The sequence below is a fragment of the Marmota monax genome, unplaced genomic scaffold, assembly GCF_021218885.2.
Source record: "Marmota monax isolate L192 unplaced genomic scaffold, Marmota_monax_Labrador192_F-V1.1 WCK01_AAM20220418_F8-fsc00245, whole genome shotgun sequence".
NCBI lineage: Eukaryota > Metazoa > Chordata > Mammalia > Rodentia > Sciuridae > Marmota > Marmota monax.
This window is the reverse complement of record NW_026693895.1, coordinates 2,133,125-2,155,303: the sequence shown is the minus strand read 5'-3', so window position 1 is coordinate 2,155,303 and position 22,179 is coordinate 2,133,125. Positions and strand designations below refer to the sequence as shown.

Below are 22,179 nucleotides of genomic sequence, written 5' to 3'. Positions count from 1 at the left end.
CTATGTTAGATTTGTGCTGAATTTTTGCCACAACAAAGAAAAACTGACCAACACAGACTGGTGATTAGAAGGATTTCCCTTGAATTCAGGCATCTGTGGCTCCTAAATGCTTCTAAGGAGGTTTCTAGGCCTAGAAGAAAAATGAACCTATTATCTGGGTGGGGGTGGGGGGCGTCCTGTCCCTCTGTAGACCATAAATCACAGCCCTGGCCTGTACTAGGATCTGATCAGTCATTCAGAATTTCCAGGCCTGTGATGTGACCCAATTCCTTAGTGTCCAGGTAGCAAAGAAACCTCTCATCTTCATAAAAATCTGAATAACCTCCTATGAATGAGAAAGTTCTAGTCAGTTCACATTAACACTGAGTTAAAACATCCCTAAGGATCATCTGAACAGGATTTTAAATCAGCCACAATAAAAGTGCATCAACCAGCAATTGCAAATGTGTTTGAAGCAAATGAAGAACAAACAGAAAGCATCAGCCAGGAAACAGAAACTGTGCAAGGACAGAAAAAGGAAAGTTCCAGAACTGAAATCTCCATTCACCATAGTAAGAGCCCAGTGGGGAGCTGAGCAGGTGAATGGAGCAGACAGAGGAAGGAGGCAGCAGGAGGGACAGCCATGGTCACACCCAGCTAGAGAACCCTGGAGACAGCCTAGTGGGCCAGGGAACAGGGATTCAGATGACCAGGAGGTGCCTGCCAGCCCACCCCACAGCACACTGCCAGCTTCTGAAGAGAGAAACAGAGACCTTAAAAGCTGGGAGGGAAAAGCGACTCCTTAGCTTTATGGGAGAAGCAACTGGGATGAACAGAGAATTTCTCCCCTGGAAACAGGGAGGACAAAGGAAAGGACACACTTTCAAGTGTTGAGGAAAAAGACTGTGGACCCAGAACTCCAGATCCAGGAAATGTTGTTCAGCAATCAAGGTAAACTCAAGAGCCCTCAGTTGTAGAAACATGAAGAGACCCCAACGTGGCTGCGAAGTGCTCTATAGAGAATAGAGACATGACAGGCGCAGGGATGAGGAACCCAGGATGGGGAAGGACCATAAAGTATGGACAAGTGACAAGCATTTGAGACCTGGGTCTGACCATTGCACATTGTGGACATCTGTCCAAACATCACTATGACACTCCAGGTCACCAGGGAAATGCAATTAAAACACATGAGAAAACAGCCCCCTTGAGGGATGGCCAAGTCCAGGAGGGAGCACCCCACATATAGCAGAAGGGGAGCCCAGGCCCTATCCGTGCTGCTGAGCTGGTCCTGGCTGCAGTCAAAACCACTCCCGGCAGCTGAATGTTCAGGGGAGTGTCCACAAGCTATCTCCAAGATGGAGGCAGGATGTGCAAGACAATGTGACAGATTCTGATAATACAAGACACTCTGCTATGAAATAAAAGATGATGAATGTACACATCTGGAAATAAATAAAATTCTGTACCTGAAAACTTACAGGAACTGTGTTCAGCATTGAAAACTTGGAAGACTCAATTGTGCCTTTCAGTAGGGGAATGGATCAATAGTGTTATAGAGCCAGTAAATAGAATATTACTCAGCACCGAAGAGAACACAGTGATCAAGCTGGGTGCAATGATGCTCAGAGGTAACTTGTCATCCTCTTTCCCCAGCAACTAGGAGGCTGAGGAAAGAGGATGACAAGTTTAAGGGCAGGTTCAGCAACTTAGCAAGGACCTAACAACTCTAAGAGATCCCATCTCAAAATTAAAAAATAAAATAAATAGGACTGTGAATGTAGCTAAGTGGTAGCACATGCCTGGATTCAGTACCAAGTTTGAAGAAAAATCTAAAAAGAAAAAAGAAGGAAAGGAAACACCTACCAATCATGTCATGGAAACCCCTGGAGGAAGCTTAGGTGCACAGCACTCAGGTGAGAGCCAGTCTGAACATCTCACCTGCTGTAAATTCCAGGCCCCTGTCACTCTGCCCAGGTGAAACTACAGGATGGAAAATCATGAAGGTCCACAGCAGGGGGGAGAGGAACAGCTGGAGCTCAGACAGGATGAGGGCGGGACCTGCACTGTGCCAGGCCACACTGTTGGACTCACGTCACTGTCCACTTGTCTAGTTCCACAGAATGCACAAAGTGACCCTGGTGTGACCTGTAGACATGGGCAGAGGTTGATGAATTGTAACAAAAGCAACAGCGTCTGGGGTGGTGATGGAGGGGCTGTGGGAGCAGGGGGTCATGGGAGAACCCTATACTTCACTCCAATTTTCCTGGATGCTTAAACTACACTAAAAAATAAAGTCTAAAATATTCCCATGTGGAACACATGGAGAGGCCTATCTTTGTTGCACAACCCCTGATACTGCCCAATTCAGTCTCTTCAGGTCTTTAATTACTTTCTCTATCATACAGTGAGCTCATTGCCTGCTGAGGCTGAGCTGAAGGTTCAGGGTGCAGAGGAGCCCCTCTGGATCCTCTGACTGACCCTCCTTGTAGTGCTCAGGGCCTGGCTGCCTCTGAGCAGTGCCCTCAGCAGGTGGAGGCAGGAGGAGGAGCAGCTGGGGCAGCCCAGCCTCACACTTCTGCTCCCTGGGAGGTTTTTGTCATGGCCTGTATCACTGTAGGAGGGGAACTGTAGCCTTGTATACAGTAATAATTGGCAACATCTTCAGGCTCCAGGCTGCTGATAGTGAGAGTGAAATCTGTCCCATATCCACTGTCACTGAACCTCGAGGGGACCCCAGATTCCAAACCATCTGCGCCATAGATGAGGAGCTTAGGAGCTTGTCCTGGTTTCTGCTGATACCAGTTTAAATAACTGCTAATGCCCTGACTGGCCCTGCAGGTGATGGTGACTCTGTCTCCACGAGACACAGGCAAGGAGGATGGAGACTGGGTCAACGTGATGCCACATTTGACACCTAATATTAGAAACATAAAAGAAATATCCTTGTAAGTAGTGATGTTGCAAGAGGACTTTCCTGAGTAGCCAGGCAGCACTGACCACACTGTGATTAGTAAATCCCCAGTGCTGTCCCTCCTTACCTGGGAGGCAGAGCAACAGGAGCCCCAGGAGCTGAGCAGGGGCCTTAATGGCCATGCTGTGTCCTGACTGGGACTGACTCCTGCACAGGGTGTGAGCAGCCTCTTAATAATTCCTCAGGGCAGTGGGCTGTGCTGTGGGCACATGCAAATCAGCAGGGATAGGCAGGCTGGGCACAGCTGCAGGGAGACTCCTCCTGGTCAATCAACACAGGCTCCGTGTGTCCAGGTGTCCCAGGTCAGACCAGGCAGCTCAGATTTGCTTGGGGGAACATGGTTCCCTAGGGTCACAGGACACAGCCAGTCCCCTGAGCTGTGAGGGTCAGCAAAGAACCACCAGAACTTCATCTCAGCCAGAGTCCAATTTGCTTAGAAATGAATGAAAGGAATATTATATACCACATACATAATATTTAGGAGATGATTTATATGGATATGTCTGTGTTTATTCTGCATCTCTAGTATATGTCTGCACATAGATATGCCATGACTTTTGGTTTAATGTGTGATGTTTTTCTTTTTCCTTTGCTACTTTGTCAGTTCTGGATCTATACAGAGTCTCTTACTTGCTAGGCCAGCAATGAGCTACACCCAAATTGGTTTCATTTTATTTATATACAGTGATTCTATAATTTTCCTGGGGTGGCCTTGAACCTGCAGTCCTCCTCCCTCAGTCTCAAGAAGTACAGGACTATAGGCGTGGGCCACCCTGCCCATGGGACTCTAACTTCAGACACCCTGAGCCTGGGCAGGTAAAGCTGGCATCTCATGCCTAAACCCACGGCTGCCTCTCCACTCTCAGGACTGAGCATGAGCACCATGGAGTTCAGGACCTGCACAGGGTCCACCTGCTGCCTGGAAAGTGACCTTCCCATTCCTCATGACACTGTGTGACCCATGGGGCTATGATTACAGATAGGAGCAGGTTTCATACAGATGGGCAGTTGTTCTTGACCCCAAGGGGACAGAAGTTCTGTGTCCAGAGCTGGGCAAGGGCAGCTCCTGCCTACTGGCGTCCCCCACACAGGGCAGAAGAGCTGGCTCAGTGACTGCATGGACACAAGACAAACCCATCCACAGCGGCTGCTGGCCACCCCTCTGACTGGACAGACAGAGGTGCCTCTGGCAGGTCACAGCTGACATGATGCAGGGACTCTGCTCACAGTGGACCATGGCGGCCACATGTATAGCCCTAAATACCTGCTGCTCTCCTTTCTGGTCTCTAAAGACCACCAGGCACCACCTTTGACTCTCCCATGAGAATCCAAGGGGTGGAGTCAGAGGCAGGACAAGGGCCAGGATGTGCAGGAGAACAGGGTTGTGACCCACATGAGGACAGCCATGTGGGGAGTGAGGAGTGACAGGTGTGAACTCAGAGTAGGAGGGGACAGGCAGAGAAGACCCAGGCAGGAGGGCAGAGGAGAGACACTGTAGGAGCCCAGGATCCAGGGAGAAGGGGTGGGAGGGGGAGGGAGGGTGTGACTTCAGAGCTGTCCCCAACCTGCTCCCCTGAGGGTCCTCAGACTGTCAGCAGCCCTGTGTACAAGCAGCATCTTAGTGGAGGTTTGTCCCCTAGTGGGGAAAGGAAGAAGTTCAAGTTCCTTGAAGGAAGTGCGGCTGCTGGGGGCCAGAATGACCTGTGTCCCTGCCCCATAGCCCTCCCAGGCAGGCAGGCTGTGCAGAGGGCAGCAGGAGGCAGCAGGAGCTCAGCAGCCAGGCCCGGTCCCGATGGTGCCAGGCTGGTCACTGCTAATGCTGTTGCTGAGTCTGTAAGGGGCAGTGACCTGTCTTCTAGGCCAAAGAAAGAAAGACTAACATGAGTGAGACCCTGTGTGTTTTCAATTTACCAGAAGTGAGTGCTCTCTCCAAGTTTCTGATGGATAGTGAGAGGGACATCACTGGACAAAGGCAGGAGGAAGTGCCCTGGTGGATCAGGAGGCAGTAGGTGGTGTCAGGGTGCAGGAGGGATCTTACTACCATCCTGGCAGTCAGGAGGGCAGCATACTACCTTAGTGTCTGTTTTGCAGAGGACAAGGTGGCCACTCCCTGGAAGTCCTCTTAGGCCTGAGCCCTAAGCAAGGAGCGACAAAGTGTCTCGGTGGACATCCTGGCCATGCCCTGGACTTGCTTTGCACAGAAGTGTCCATGCTTTGGCTCAGGCCTGCCTGGCCTCCTCCAAGGCTCTGCACTGTCCCCCCTGAGCCCAGCCTGGTGTCCAGCATCCCCTGGGCTCTGCTGGTGCTCCTGCTGCACCTGGAGGCTGCCCTCCCTGGCAGCTGGTGCTGTGGCTGCTGCACCTGCAGGGCCTGGTGAGCGTCCTGCTCAGGAGAGTGGGTGGCAGCTCCAGGACACACACAGGGGACTGTGCAGGCAACATCCATACAATCGTGGATGTGTGTGTGTGTTTACAGGTGTGTGTATGTGTAGAAGTGCCATTTGAAGGCTTGTGCTACAAACATCTTCCCATAAGTTATTTTTTCTTTGTTTTTCACTTTTAGAGTGGAATATGGTTATGTTAAAATGGAAATTGTTACCTTGGAATAAGCTAACAGTGGAAAATAGATTATTTTCTTAACCATATAAGACAATGTTGTTCTGGTTTCAACATTTTTTTTAGTTGAATGACATGCCTGATAACTGAATGAGCATTATTAGATTTTGATCACTAGTTTAATGAGAACCTATCAAATACCTCTTCTATACAATGTTTTTGCTGAATATTCAAATCAGACTAATTTCCATGGGGGTTGGTCTAGGGAGGTGTTTCACCATGCTCATCTGCCCACACACTCAGGACTGGCTTTGCACACACTCAGAGGCTGCTGCAGACAGGGAAATTGTTCCTGGAGTATTGGCTGCTCATCAATATGGTGACAGTCCTGGTGTCAGAATGTCATGCCGCTTCTACAGGAATGCAGGATGCTTGAAGTCAGGGGTTTGTGGGGGCTCCCACTGATATTCCAAAGGAAGTCCTGGGAGGCCAGACAAAGTGTCCTGAGGTCAGACTCCCTGCAGAGTGCCTCTGAGAGGGCCATGCATGCCCAAGGAGAAGGAAGCAGAGGCCGCAGTGGAGATCCTGGAGACTAGAGTTGCAATAACACAGACCATCTGCTGAGGAAAGCCTCAGGGAGAGCAGAGACCAGCCCAGAGGGAACCATGGGGTTGAACCTGCAGAGCCCCAGGGCGAGAGCTCTCAAGCCCTTTGGAGAGACCCTCACCAGGCCAAGTGCAGCAGACTCTGGGAGGGGCTACAGGACTTGTTTTCTCAGCTGGATCCTGGCCTGGCTTTTGTCCCATCACTTCTAGAGTGGGATGAAATACTAAAGTGAAAGAGGATGCCCCTATTTCTCTTAATTTTTGTTCTTTTTAAAAAATTTTGGAGTGGAAATGTTTGAAGTGTCCCTTTATACATTGGATATATGCAATGTGCTTTTGATTTTTACAGGGTTCACACTGAGAGTTTGCCTTGAACTTGGACTTTTGAGCAATCCTGGAACTTTTTAAGATTATGGGAATTCATGGAAATGAGCTAAATGTATTTCACATTGTGAGATGTGAGCATTGGGGGCCCAGGGACAGATGTTATGATGTAGATATGAGATATCCCCCCAAAACTGATCTGTGAGACAATGCAAGGATATTTCTAGGTGAAATAATTGTGTTATGAGAGTCTTTTCCTAATCACCAATCAGTGCATTAATCCCCTGATGGAGATTAACTGGGTGGTTCCAGTAGGCAGGCAGGGTGTGCTGGAGGTTGGTCTTTGGGGACCTTCCTTTGAGTGATATATTTTCTCCTTCATCTGCAGTTTCTCTCTCCTGGCTTCCTGGTGACACTTCCTAAACCCTATTCTTCCAAGTCTCTCTTCTTCCAGAATCTTCTGCCTCACCTGGGGCCCATGGCAATGTAGTCAGCTGTCTATCAACTGAGACCTTTGAACAGTAAGCCCCAAATAAATTCATCCTCCTCTAATTGTTCTTGCCAGGTCTTCTGGTAACAGCAGCATAAAAGTGACTAAAACAACTTCCAACATTGTTAGGGTGGAAGCTTATGGGGCTTGAGGGGAGTGGGGTTGGAGGCAGCCTGAGAGAGAAGGCCTGGGCTGGGGTGACCATGTGGACCCATGGACATGGCCCATAGGAAGGGAGCTCAGGACCAGAGTCAGTTTCATGGGGTTCAGTTTCTTTTCTATCTTTCTTTCTTTCTTTCTTTCTTTTTTTGGAGGATACATTGGTTTGGGCTCAGAACTCCAGATGTTCTGTTCAGGATTGCAATACTCTGGTGACAAAGGGATGCCCATGGCAGGAAGGGCATGGAAGGAGGAAGCTGCTCACATCATGGTACTTAGGAGCAGAGAAAGAGAGGGAGAGAGACAGAGATATAGAGGTGCCAGGGTGACAATATGGACTTCTCCAGGCAGGTCCCCAGTAGCCTGACTTCCTCCAGGAATGCCCAGCATGCTTAGAGTTACTACCCAGTTAGTCCATTGAACTATAAATCCACCAATGAGGCTACAGCATTCATAATCTCATCATTTCACCTCAAGATTCCTGCATTCATGGAAGTTTACACCAGAGTGTTCAGCATCTGGACCCCAGAAGCTCAATCATGCAAAATGCATTTAGTCCATCTGCAAGTATCCCCATAGTCTAAAAAATTCCTGCATGTCCAAAAGTTCAAGGCAAACTCTTGATTGGAGCCCAGTGATGGGCAAGAGGATGAAAATTTTAAAAAATTTGATTTTTTTTATCACTAGGGATTGAAGCCAGGGACACTTAATTATTGAGCCACATCCTGGGGAATTTTATTTTTTATTTTTTTTTAATTTTTGAGACAGCATCATGCTAAGTTGCTTAAGACTTTACTGAAGCTGGTGTTGAGCTTGTAATCCTGCCATAGGTTCCCAAATTGCTGGACTTCAGATGTGCAACCCCATGGCCTTTCTTTTCCTCTTTTTCTCCTTAGTCACTAAGACCCTGTGTCCACCATTCTGAGTGGCAGGGAAGCTAGAACTTGTTCATCCTGTCTTGGAGGAATGAGGACACTGGATGTGAGCCATATGAGTCTGGTCTGCAGGTCTCCAGTGCTTCAACCCTGCTCCTCCTAGCTGAGTGAGGAGCACCTTGATCCTGGTCACCCTGAGGCCCATTAATGGAAAAACCAAACTCCAGGGACCTCGTCTTCCTTCCCAGTCCTTCACTCCAAGGACCCCTTTCAAGTGCAGTTTCCCAGGGAGGCATCTGCTCAGACTTCACACATGCTACTTCTCACTGGCTGTTAGAAGTACTGGTTTTAACAAATTGCCCATTGATGACTCATTCTGAGTCTGTACTGGGTGCCCATTGTCCTATGGACAAAGTCCACTGGAACAACGGGCAGTGGGAGGAGGTGAAATGACAGCTCCATGGAATGTGTGAGCTGTGACAGGGGGTGATTGAGTGGAGACTGCAATAACCCCAGAGCAGTCTGGACTCATAATTTCCAGGGACAACATGGAGGGTGCCTGCCTGCTACACTGTGCACTGGCACCCTCTTGTGGTCATGTGTGGAGATGCGGGCTGAGAATTTTCCTGTTGACAAGGTCATTTTACAGCAATATACACTTTCTTGCATATATGAATAATATTTTGCTCTTGTGGTGCTTGTTTAGATAAAACAATCACAAGTGATTTTGAGTCACTTTACAGGACTGTGGTTATATTTGTTAATGATGCATAGTGAGATGTTAGCAGTCCAAAAAGTGAGATTGAGCTTCCATGACTAGAATTCAGATGCCACACAGAATTTTGCCACTCAACACAATCTATGTGGCAATGTATGGACCAGAGAGTCATGGTGCTTGGAGTCCAGGTAATTCAGTGAATCTTTGGTTGAAGCATACAATTGTTGAACTCTTCCAGCATGCTCCTTGGGGTGTGGTTAATGGTAATTCTGAATTATCATTAAATTAAATTAAATTAAATGATCAATTAAATTAAATCATCAATTTAATTAAGAGGGATGGAGGATGCAGGGGGGAAATGAAGGAGTCATCAGTTAACAGCTACTAGACAAAATCAGTAAAAGCATCAACCACAGTCTTCAACATTTGCTTAAACCATGAACAAAACTCTAGGTGGATATCACCTGCCCGCTGTGTCTCACTCTCCAGGAACATTTCTAAATGTTAACCCCACACAATCCATAATCACAAAGAATTCTCCTGAGGGCTACCCTTTCCCATTACTCTCCCTTCTGTGAGCATCACCCCCTTTTGTTCATAGTACCTGTGTTTTTAGGGCAAAAGGTGCATGCTTTCCTTCCATGTGTTTCCTTAACAACAACATCATGTTCACTGGACATGTTTTCTGCTGCCATAGATCCTTGGCACTGGTCACTGCAGAAGCTTCTCCCCAGGCCTGGTGTTGCTCAGAGAAACAACTGTTAAGCCTCAATGGCCTCCTTTAACCAAACCACCCAAGGACCTTCAGAGCCTGGCTGCCTCTGAGGGGTGCCCTCAGCAGAAGGAGACAGCAAGAGGAGAAGCTGGGGCAGCACAGCCTCATACTTCTGCTCCTTGGGAGGTTTATGTCATAGCCTGTGTCACTGTGGGAGAGGAACTGCTATGCTATTGACAGTAATAAGTGGTAGCATCTTCAGGCTCCAGGCTGCTGATGGTGAGAGAATACTCTGTTCCAGATCCACTGCCACTGAACCTCAATAAGACCCCAGATTAAAATCCACATGCAACATTGATCAAGGGCTTAGGAACTTGTTCTGTTTTCAGCTGATACCAGCATAATGAACTAAAGAACAATTTTCACTGGTCCTTTTTGTGATGATGTCCAGTTCTCCTTGAGATTTAGACAGAGAGGATGGAGACTGGATCATCATGATGTCACATCTGGCACATGAAATTGGATGCACAAAAAGAAATATGCTCACAATTAATTGTGCTATAAGAGGATTTCCATGAAGAGCCTCATAATATTGAACACACTAGATAGAGTAAATTGCAATTGTTGTCCCTCCTTAACTGGGATGCAAAGCAGCAGGAGCCCCAGGAGCTGAACAGGGGCCCTCATGGCCAAGCTGTGTCCTGACAGGGACTGACTCCTGCACAGGGTGTGACCTGCCTATTAAGAAATCCTCAGGGCAGTGGGCTATGCTGTATGCACATGCAAATCTGCAGGGCTGGGCATGGCTGGGCACAGCTGCAGGGCGGGCTCCTCTCAGTAGTAGCATAGGCCCAGTGTCTCAGTTTAGATGAAGACAATACAGACTTTCCCATGGGGAGTGCTTTTCTTCCTGATAGACACAGGAGAGTATCATTCTACTGACATTTCTCCAGTGCTGTCTTCATTTATGTTAATTTTTCTCTGGATCTTCCTGTAAGACAGGACCTGACAGAAACAATCAAAGGAACATACACATATTTAGGTTGCAGAATTGGGTGACTGTCACTGTAATTTAGATGGAAAGGAGTCATTGTCCTTGGTGCCCTGATGACCTTGGTGGGTGTGTTATCAGCATTACACTAGAATGTAATGGGGAGAAGAGAACCAGAAAGGGAAGCTTCAGAATGTGAGAAAGTGACTAAATTCCCATCATTGCTAGTCCTATCATGTCACCCCCAACCCACACTTGTGTCCCTTCCATTACTGAATTATCTGTCCCATCACTTAAATCAAAGGCAGCACTAGTCAGAATATTCTCCTTCCACTTCTGCACTTTGTGACAACCACGCAGCTCTGTGTAAAATTATGCATTTCCATGGTGGGTGTCCTGGGGCATTCTCAGTTATTCCTTTTGGGTTTCAAACTACTTCCCCCAACCTCTTCCCTTTAGAAGCAGAGACCCTTCTTGAGAGCACTACTCATATGTGCCCTTGAGCCTCCTGGGTTGGTTAATGTGTGCACGCCTCCTTCACCCCCTCCCCTGTAGTTGCTAAGACAACACTGAGTTCAGTGACTGGACATAGAAATTGTGACCCTGTAGAGTGAGGTGGATGAGGTTCAGGTTGATGGAAACTCTCAAAGTGCATGTGATATCCATGGATGTGGGAAGGACATCATGGTTATTGAGGTCACAGTGGGGGTGCTGGTTGTCCACATGTGGGTGTGGTGGCACAATTGTCCCATGGTGGGTGTTGAGATGGAGTTAGATGAAGAGAGCATTCACACATGAGGGACTCCCCTGCACAGTGACTGAGGTAGAGCAGATGTGAGGTGGTGACTGTTGCATGGAATACAACTTGGTCACAGCCTGGTCACTATTATCAGAACACAGTGAGTGCAGGGAGGAATGTGTGGGAAAGTCATGAGGTCTTAGGTGGTAGTGACAATAGAAGAGTCACTTGACAGTAGGGTTGTTGATCACAAAATTAAGTTTATGAAGTATCACTGGAGCCAATAATCACATTGTTGGAGAAAGTAATTACAGTTTATAGAAATGAGAGTATTGTCTATAAATTTATTTCATACTAAACTATTGTTTTGGATTGAGGTAGAGATAAAAATTCAAATTCATAAATGTAAATAAATATAGATAATTTAACCATGGCTATAATAGATGTGTGATTGATAACTCTTCCTTTCCCTTAAATAATGCCATGCTATTTCCAATAAGCACCACAAAATGCTAACTTTGGTATCTAATTTCCATCCTTCACTGACTGAAACTAGTGGCCTTGGAGAAATGACTACTCCTAGTCAGGGAGAGAAAGTACCAGAAAGTTTAGACCCTTGTGTGCCAAGAACTGAAGAGTCCTCAACAATAATGAGGTCCTGCAAAAGTGAAGAGAAGCCAGCTATTATGAGATTGCCACTAACCAATTCTGAGGAGTTTTGGATAGCATATAAATAATTATAGTAATATTATAAACCTTGGGGAAAAATATGAACCCTTCAGTACACTGATATTTTGATTAGTGATGGGATGTTGGATGAGATGTTAAAAAAACATGTCAATATAATCTTCTTAACTTCCAAAGATAAAGAGTAAGTGTGCAGCAGAGGTGTCTCACAGCCACAACCTCAATCTGGGGATGGAGGTACCATCACCAATACTGAATGGGAGAGTCTGACACCATACACCCTACTGACACACAGAGAGAAGACCGTTAGGCACTCTGCCCATTCCCGCAAAGGCGCATGACTGAGTGCAACCTCAAGGGAAAACACCCAGGTCCAAACCAAGGGCATTCAGTAAACATTGGTGTGTCATCACCACATCACCAGCCTGGCCTGGTCTCTGCTGGTTCCAGGTTAGAGAGTCACGGTTGCTCTTATTGGCGGTGCAGATGATGGAGGTGCTGTCTCCTGGAGACATCAGAAGGCTGGAGACCATGTCAGCCCCAGGTTCCCACTGGCAGCTGGGAAGGAAGAAACAGCATTCCTGTTGTCAACAGGGTCCCACTCCATTTCGCCAGCACAGCTGGCTGTTCTGGGCACTTGGGTTTCTAAGGGGAAACTGTGGGCTAGAGATGCCCAGAGTCCTGGGAGCATGTCATACTAGGAGTAGATAAGTCCATCAGCTCAGGATGTTCCCTGTGCTCCCCCCTCACCTTGATGCCAGAGCAGTAGAAGGCAGCAGAGTGCGGCCAGGTCACCCATGGCTAGACAGACCCTGCCTGAGGCTCCTGCTGCCCAGGTTCACCAAGAGGCCTGTTCACAGGGACTCTGAGAAGCAGAAATGGGCTCTGGGGAAACATGCAGATCAGCAAGGGTGGGGTAGACCTGGTCTGGCAGCTGCAGCGCTGGTGTTCTGGGGACTCAGTTCCTGCTGGCATCCACACACAGTCCCAGAGGAGTTTCTTCTTTGCTTTATGAGATGAAAACATCCCTAATGTTTTCTCCGTCTTATTCGTACTGAGGGTGTAAGAATGTGTAGGTAGAATAGGGCTTTCTCCGTCTGAGGAAGAGAAAATCAAAGAAGGTATCTGATGCTGTGAATTAATCCTTCCTATGAACATGTGATCATCCTTCTAGAATTCCAAGGAATATTATCTTCTAGAGACCGTTATGAAAAAAATGCTCTGTGTGGATCTGGGGTTTAGAGGAAATGCTAGGCTCCCTGGGGACGAGAATGTCCTGGGGAAAGTCCATCTCATACCTCTTGGGGGTGCTGTGCATCTGTGAAGGCTCAAATTATGGGAGCATATTTCCATGACCAACGTTATCTTTTAATTTGAAGATCAATGCATTTGATTCTTAATTTTTCTCATTTCCTTATTATTTTTCCCATTTCTCTCTCTTTGATGACACTGTCACATCCTCGGGTAGGTGTGTCTTCGTTGCCTGAGATCACTAACTACTCTCCTTTTCTTACCTCACAGTGAAGCCTTGTGGTCACTCTGTATTCTGATTTTCTTTCCTCCAAGTACTCTGAGATATTCCTTAACTAAAAATTAGTAATTCATATAAAGATTAACAAATATTTTACATCATCTATCAATATGGTTTAGCTTTCCTTCTGTAACTCATTTTTATGTTCAGTTACATTAACAAATATCCTGGACTCACTGGAGCTCCTGGGGAACACCTTTATTTGGGTAAAAATGCAATTCCCAATAGCTACTCTTCTTAGAATGCCCTGTTCAGACTTGCCCATGTGGGAAGCAATTTGATTGTAAACTTTCTTCTCCTCCTAGTAACAAGCAGGGTATTTTATTTGAGTTTTGCTTTATAAAACCTGGTTGGGGTATCTTTGTGGGCAGTGCATTGTTCCTATTTTTTCTTAAACATCTATTTAACTTTATGTGTCTCCTTCCCTGCCTGTGTCCATGTAGATGGCTATGTAAGCACTGTGCTGGTAAGGGTTGCCAATCAGTGAGCAGTAGCAACCTCACAACTCCGGGGTTTACAATAGGAAGCCTTTCTCTTCATGTCCATGGATGGCAGTAATGTGACTGGGGAAGTCAGGACTCAGCAGGGTGGTTCTGTGGCAGAGCACTGGGCTCGCATCCAGCTGTGGACTGTATGGTCCCTGGGCCCAAACCTGAAAGTCTGTGAGAACAGGGCACAACATTTTCAAGAGGAGGTGAGGACAATTGCTATCCCCATCCAAGTGGCACTTATAAGTCCAGTCGTCCCTGACAGAGCTGCGTGGTGTGTTACCTCATCTTTTCACTCTGATGACTGCCGAATTTTCTGAACAATGTTTGCTGCACTTAGTTATCAAAGTATTTGATTGTTTCTTGAACGTAAAGTTACAGAACTCGAACTATCCTTTTAAAATTACTTGAAAATAACTAATAAACAATGTTTTCTCCATTAGGCTTTGAAAAACAATTCCTTCTGAAAATCCTCATTGCAAAACTATTTTTTTTTTGCAAGAAGCAAATGTCTCCTAAAACGTACTGCTGAACCCTTTCTATCCCTGTCCCTTGGTAAAGGTGCAGCTTGTTGCCGCAGTCTGGCTGGGCACAATTCAGGAGCCACTTGTCAAAAGAAACGAACTTTATTTTTAGAACACACACACCACACCACACAGCTCTTCAGGAAAAACCCTCAGAGCCCAACTGCCACCACTGGCTTCCCACAAGCCTCTCAACCTCCCCCACTCCTCCTGCTCTTGAGGCCAATTGGCTGGGTCGTGTGGGCGGAGCCAAAAAAGTCCCCCAATGAGCAGCTCTGTGGTCTGAAAGGGCAGGGAAACAGCCCAATGAGCATCACCACAGAGGAGCCAATCAGTTCTCAGCTAGAAGTTTGCTGGGGCTGCTGTGAGCCAATCATCAGCTGGCAGCTGGAAGTTTGCTGGCAGCTGGACGTTTGCTGGGGCCCCTTCTGCTGTGGCTCTCAACAGCTTGTCACCCAGGAATTCTCAGGAGCCTTGGCTATTTGGCACTTGTCACTTCTCTCAGTGATGCAGAGGAAGATGCTGGATCCTGGGCACATCTTGAGTTGGGATATATTTTTTTCACATTAAGGAAACCTAATAGTTCATGCAGGTTTAGGCCCATCCTATACCAGTTCAACAGGGATGTGGTCAGGTCTATGTTGCTGGAGCCAAGCAGGAGAAAAGAATTTAGGGTGCAGGGTAGCCTCTTTGGTGCTTTCCACCAAGACCTCTCAGGGATCTATAGAGGCTGGCTGCCTCTGAGCAGTGCCCTCAGCAGGTAGAGGCAGCAGGAGGAGCAGCTGGGGCAGCCCAGCCTCACACTTCATCTCCCTGGGAGGTTTTTGTCATGGCCTGTATCACTGTGGGAGGGGAACTGTTAGTCTGTAGACAGTAATAAGTGGCAACATCATCAGGCTCCAGGTCACTGATGGTGAGAGAATAATCTTTCCCAGATCCACTGCCACTGAATCTTGATGGGAACCCAGATTGCAAATTGCTTGCAGAATAGATCAGTTGCTTAGGAGCTTGCTCTTGTTTCTGCTGATACCAGGCTACATAGTTGTAAATATTCTCACTTGCTTGGCAAGTGATGGTGACTCTCTCTCCTTGAGATACCGACAGAGAGGATGGAGTCTGGGTCATCTGGATGTCACATCTTATATCTAACATTGGAAACAAACACAAATATACACACATTTAATAATGTCACAAGAGACTTTTCTGGAGGGCTGAGAACATGTGCAGTGTTTTCTCCCCTTATCTCGGAGGCAGAGCAGCAGGAGCCCCAGGAGCTGAGCAGGGGCCCTCATGGCCATGCCTGACTGGGACTGACTCCTGCACAGGGCGTGAGCAGCCTCTTAAGAAGTCCTCAGAGCAGTGGGCTGTGCTAGGGGCACATGCAAATCAGCAGGGCTGGGCAGGCATCATCCCAGCTGTAGGGCTGGCTTCTCTCAGTCCCTCAACACTTACCAAGTGTGCCCATGTGTTCCAGGTCAGACCAGGGCAGCACTGCTTTGCCTTTTAGAGAGTCTGTTTCTCTCTGGTGACATTTTGTTACTAAGGATATTTTCAGGACAATTGTCCAATTTTGAAGAAGACTTAAGGTCTGGATTGAGCAAAGTATTTCATACCTAATATGAGGATTACCTAGGAGAAGGTTCTTATAGAGAATATGTAGTGAAGTGTTACAGAGGAGAACATCAGGCCATTAATAGGCTCTCGCATGTTCCTGATAGGAGGATACCTTGGGTTTCATTTGAAATCATGTGGATATTAAATAATTTTTAAAATAAAAAATGCATTAGAAGAACTTCCAGCTACAGCAGCTGCCTTAGCACAGCCTGAGCCCTGGAGGAGTTTAGCTCACAAGAAAGCAGACAGAGCATATGGCCTGGGCCTGCTGGGAGCTGTGCCCTGCCACTGGCTCCTGCCGTGGCTCTAAGCTTCACGTGTCCCCAGCCACTCCAGGAAGGAACGCAGAGCGAATCCCTCCACACTCCCTCATCCCAAGGGTCAAGATTGTGCCCAGAGCTGCCCATTTCTTTACCCTCTTGTGTCTCATCTCTGAGCTGGTGGCAGGTGCCTTCTCACCCCTGCTCCTGTCCTGGACTGGAAGAGGCTCTCCTGCCCTTACCATGCACAGCAGGACAGAGCAGGTGCTCAGTGAATCAGACCTGAGAATGACAGTGACTGTAGACTCTGGTTTCAGGTGACCATCTTGGTTACCTGAAATGGATCCCTGCATTTACATAAGCAGACTCAGGCCCTGGACTAACTGGGAGAGGCTGGAGCAGGGGTCACTCAGGACTGAGCTCAGGCTGGCACTGCCTGAGGGCTGCTCTGTGGCCCTGGGCTGGGTAAGCAGCTCCGAGGTGGAGGCCCTGCCATGTGGGGTTCAGCCCACACAGAGGGTGAAGAGAGTGGGGTCCCCGTCCCCTTCATGTTTGCCTTTCCTGGAACTCCAGCCTCCTGGTGAGGATCTGTGTTCCTGCCCATCTTCCAGGGACCTGGAACAACTCTGCAGGGCCGTGGGCCTGGAGCCCTGGAGTGAAGGCCTGTTCACCAGAGTCCAGGCTCAGAGCCACTGTTCCTGTGTCTAGAGCAGCTGATCCTCCTCATATTGGCTCCCTCTCTAGCAGTGTTGCCCCCCGTGGAGGCTCCAGGTGCACCCAGGCCACCTGAGCCCCTGTGGAGTGAGCTTAGCACCCTGGGGACAGCCTGAGGGTAGCACTGACATTGCAGCTTCTCCTCCCCTCCCCCTCCCTTCCCCTCCTCCATGTGAGGTCCCCAGTGTCTGCTCCACACTATAGTGGAGCCTGCAGTGGGATTTGTTCCCTCATAGTAATTTATGAGGACAACCCACCCACTGCACACGTGGCTGCACCGACTTCAGAGCTGTGGCCCTGTCCTCTCACTCATCCAGGCCCACTGCTGACCCTTAGTTCTGACCCCACTCCATCAGTCCTCAGAGGAGGGACATTCTTCTCAGGTTGTGATGATCACAGGGTATAAAGCAAAATAGAAAACACTCAGGAACTTGGCTGTGAGGAGACTTAGTCCACTGTGCACAGAGCCCCAGCGGCCATGTGTCTGGGCACTGGGCACAGTTCCCAAGCCTTAGGGCTCCTCATGGGAAGGATCTCTGTTGCTTTCCCAGGGCCTCTGAGGTCAGGACCCTAGGCTGGGTTCTTTGTGGGGTTGTTTGCCATCTAGTGGCAGAGTTGAAACATAGCAACTTGGGAGATTTGGGGGTGTGGAATCCAGATTCATGAAACTGATCCTCTTCCATCCATCACTAGGGCAGATTCTGTAGGAAGCTCAAATGGTCCCTCTCCTCAGTAAGTTGTTCAACTAGTTAAGTACATAAGACCAACACTGCACCAGGGATTCAGAAAACATACTGGTCTCGAGGGAGCTGGCATCTAGGTGTGTAACTCTCAGGATATGCAAAAGCTGGGGTTTTGCCAGAGAAAAGAAGAGGTCTGAGAGACCCTGGGGAGGTCAGTTTTAAAGGTGCAGGAGGCTGAGGGCTCCTGGTCTAGAGCTGCCAACCCAGCCTCATGCATCCCATGCAAAACCCTTCCAGATCTGCTGAGGGTCTCCCAGGGCTCCCAGGAAGAGCTTCCATGTTCAGAGTTGGGCCAGGGCAGATGAGGCAGCTGAGGAGCATTTCAGAGTGTCCCAGAGGTGCCCAGGCTCCAGCCCCCACTGCCACACTTGGCCCTTCCTCCCAAGGATGCTGAGGTGGGAAGGGACCTGCCCCTGCAGCCCCAGCATGCCCAGCCTCCCACACTGCATTTGCCCTTAAAGGAGTCCCACATCACCACATGCACATAGGACACCTGACACCCTCTCAGGGATCCAGTGGGGTGACATTTTATCTAAAACCATGAACAGAAGGATGGAGGTGGTGGGACCCTACAGGTCAGGGGAGTCAGGAGCTCAGTTCCTGGCTCAGGTCTTGGCTCTCCACAGCAGGTGCTCAGCACAGGAGATGACAAGTGCTGTGCCCATGAACAATAGAAAAACTGGCTTGAGGACATCTCAGAAATTGGCAAGCCCACACCAACGTCACCATTAAAGATGGAAAAGTAAAATTTCCTTGGAAAAGAGACCAAGGGACACCCTGCTTTTATGGGGGGCTCCTAGGAAGTAGTTCCCTGTGCTCAGCCACGCAGGCACTCAGAGGATGATATATCTGTGGTTCCAGGAGGCTTGGTGACAGCTCAAGATGGTGGCAGACATGGGCCTCACCCACGTGGAGCTGGTTCTGCAGGAATACAGGATGCAGGAGCCGGGAGTCATGAGGTTCCACTGAGATTTCAAAGGAGGCTCTGAAGGTCAGGCAGGGAACATCAGGGCTGAATCCCTGCAGTAGCCCCTGAGAAGACAAGGTGTGGAGATGTGAGAATGGAGGTGGCATTGCAGTAGAAGCCCTGGGATTGAGAGATTCCAACTGCATGGGACATCTGTTGAGGGAAACTCTGAATCCAGCAGAGACAAGTGGGAAGGGAAGCTATGTGGGCTGTAGCCAGCAAGTCCACAGGGGCAGAGCCCTGTGTCAACCCTTTGGACAGAACTTCACTGTGCCACATGCCCAGGTGCTGGATGGGGGGCTGCAGGGTGGGTTTGCCCAACTGGATTTTACAGCACAGCTTTGGCACCATCCTTTCTTGCTGTGCTCATATTCCTCCCCTTTGAAATGAGAATGGTGTCCTTCAGCCACTGGACGATGGACATATGTAGCTTGCTTTAGATTGTTACAAGGGCTCACCACCCTGAGTTTTCCTTGGGTCTCAGAGACTTTGAACTTAGACTTTAAGGTAATGCTGAATTGGGAAGACTGTGGGAATCTTGAAGATGGACTAAATGCACTTTGCATTGTGATATGGACATGAGCTTTTAGAGGTCAGGAGTGAATTATTAGGATTTGAATGTGAAATGTCTCCCAAAAGCCTCTGTTAACCTGGGAGTCTTCAGGGATCTACCATTCAGATTAGGAGAGTGTGACATCATCAGTTCATCTTAGTCTGAATGGACAGTATCAGTGATGAGTATAAGCAGGTGGAGCAGGGCTAGAGGGGGTGGGTTACTGGGGGCATGCCCTGGAGAGTTGACCTTCCTGTGATCCTTCCTCTTTCTCCCCATCCCTCTCCTGTTGACATGACCTGAGCTGCTTCTCTCTACCATGTCCCCTCCTGTGATGTAATGCCTCACCTTGTCCCTAGGGCTATAGAGCCAGTTGACCATGGACTGAACCTCCAAAACCACGAGCCAAAATAAACCTGCCCTTCTCTCAGTGTTCATGTCTAGTCTTTTGGTCCCAGAAATGAAGAGATCACTAAAGCATTTCATTTGAGCCAGTTCTTATATGAGTGCATTGTCTTTCCTGATATTTTTGAATTTTCCTGTTCACTTTCTGCTGTTAACTTGTAACTTCATACCATCGTCATCAGAGGAGATAGTATGCATGTTATATGTTCTAAGTCTTTATAACATCATTGAGATTTGTTTTCTGGGCTAGCACATGCAGGATCTTGGAGAACATTCCATGTGCACTTGAGCAATCATGCAGCAAGCCATTGTGGGTGGAATCTGCCTACATGTCTGTTAGATAGGTGGCATTGATGCAGGTCTCTGTTTCCTGATTTGTCCTCTGTCTGGTTGTTTCAGGGAGTATTGAAAGTATAATAATTGGATCCTCTCTGTTACTATATTGTTGTCTATATGTCCCTGAAATCTGTCCTTGCTTTTAGATATGTTTTGGAGCCTTGATTTTTTGGTGCATGTATGTTTGTAATATTTATCTCCTTGGAGAACGGACCCCATTATCACTGTATAATTATTTTTGTCTCTCCAATCAAATTTGAAAAAAATTCTATATTTCTGATAATAGCATGACTACTTTTCCTGATGTTTTTTCATGTTTTTACCATGAAGCTCTGCTTGTTCTAAGAGGTAAGGTGAGATTACTAAATGAAATGTACATACACAATTTCAATCCATTTTGCAAATCTACACATTTTGATTGGATGTTCTCCTATTTACATTCAGTAAAGTTACAAACAGGGAGGAGCTTCCCTTTGCCATTCTTCTGTGCTTTCTCTCTTCCTCCTGCCTTTTTAATCCCCAAATCTCTTCCACTACAACCACCTTTCTCTTTAGTTTATTTTGGGAGTATAATGTTTCAATTCCCTTCCCATTTTTTTCTGTTTATATGATAGCTTTTTTCCCCCTATTCTTGTTAATTTGGGGTAAATTATAACATACTCAATTTCTAACACCTTAACAAAAGCTGGTGACAATTTGACTTCAATCTCATTAAAATAGGACCTCCCTTACCCTTCAGCACCCCTGGGTGTTACTAATGTCATCATTTGCAACTTTTTGTTGTGCATGCATTAATACAACAGGATGAGTGCTTTCAATGCCTATTTCTTAAAAAATACTGTGGAAAATAAAGACTAGATTTATAATGAAAATATTCTCCATCTTTGTTTTGACAGAAGAACTCTGTGTTTTTGCATGGCTCTTAGGGCCTCTTCAGCTGATTTAATTTCAACATGGAGCACTCAAACTCTATTCCCCAGTGTCTCCCTTCTGCTGGTGCCATGCCAGGGCTTCTGCATTTGGTGGGATCTTAACAGGAGGTGACTTAGCTGTGGCCATGGCACTCAAGGTCCAGAGCCCTCAGCTGCAACTTCTTCCTCTCACACAATCTACTGAGCTGTTGCCCAGACCAGCAGCTCAGGTGGCAGCTGGGCCACCCAGGCAGGGAGGTTTTTGTTTGGGGCTGTACCATTGTGGAAGGGTACCATGTACTCTGCATGCAGTAATACACCCCAGCATCCTCAGCCTCCACACTGCTGATTCTCAGTGTGAAATCTGTCCCTGACCCACTGCCACTGAACCTGTCTGGGACCCCAGTGTTTTGGTTGGAAACAAGATATATTAGACTCTGTGGAGCCTGGCCTGGCTTGTGCACAACCCAACACAAATAGTTGTTTCCATCACTGGTAGGAGGCGTGACTGGACCTGCAAGTGATGGAGGCTGGCTCTCCAGGGGTGACGGAGAGACAGGACTCTGGGTCATCAGAGTGTCCCCACTGGATCCTGAAATAATGTGAAAAATGAAAGTTTATTCATAATATTATGAAACATTTTAATTATTTTGTTCCTTTCTCAACTAAATTATTTGTGCACTCTTGAGTATATAGTTTGGGTTTCTATCCAGAAATACCCAATGTCATATAAGATAGAGTTTTATGTGTACAATGTCTGTCTAGAGGTTGACCACACCACTCTCCTCCCTCTATGGCCCAGTCTTCACCAGTAGATGACTTGTTTTACCTCTAGAAACTTCCTCCCTTTCAGGGATCTGAACATCACATGCCACATCCTGTGCAGTGACACCCACACAACTAACATGTACAGAGCTCACATGTAGGAAGCACTGAGCTCACCCCCTCCCCTTCTCCCTCCCCATCCCCTCTGTCCTCACCAGGGATCCAGAGCAGCAGCAGCCCCAGAAGCTGAGCAGGGAGCCTCATTTTGAGAAGCTGAGCTGAGGAGTCCTGGTGAGTCAAGGGCAGGTTAGAGCTGAGCTTTTATGTCAGCCTTGCAGGAAGGCCCTCCCCAGGGAGCAGCATGCAAATGCCCTGGTGGGTGCAGCTGGGTGGATAGAACCAATGGGGGGCAGGTATGGACTGACTTTGAATAAGTCAAATGTCTTCTGTGACTGGAGGGAAACTGAGGAGATGAAGTCCATGTGGCCTGCAGTTATGGGCAGAGGATCTGATGGTGAGAGTGAAAATCTTTGCCAAAGTCTCAGTGAGTTCAGTAG

At 47.7% G+C, this 22,179-nt stretch overlaps 1 long non-coding RNA gene across 1 annotated transcript; it reads right to left on the bottom strand.

The window, feature by feature from the left end:
* Positions 1-14,403: 14,403 nt before the first annotated feature.
* Positions 14,404-21,944, bottom strand: LOC124105630 (uncharacterized). Its single transcript, XR_006855801.2, has 3 exons — positions 21,838-21,944; positions 18,591-18,717; positions 14,404-15,499 (listed from the first exon to the last, which is right to left on the bottom strand). It is a non-coding gene; the product is annotated as an uncharacterized LOC124105630 (long non-coding RNA).
* Positions 21,945-22,179: the final 235 nt, after the last annotated feature.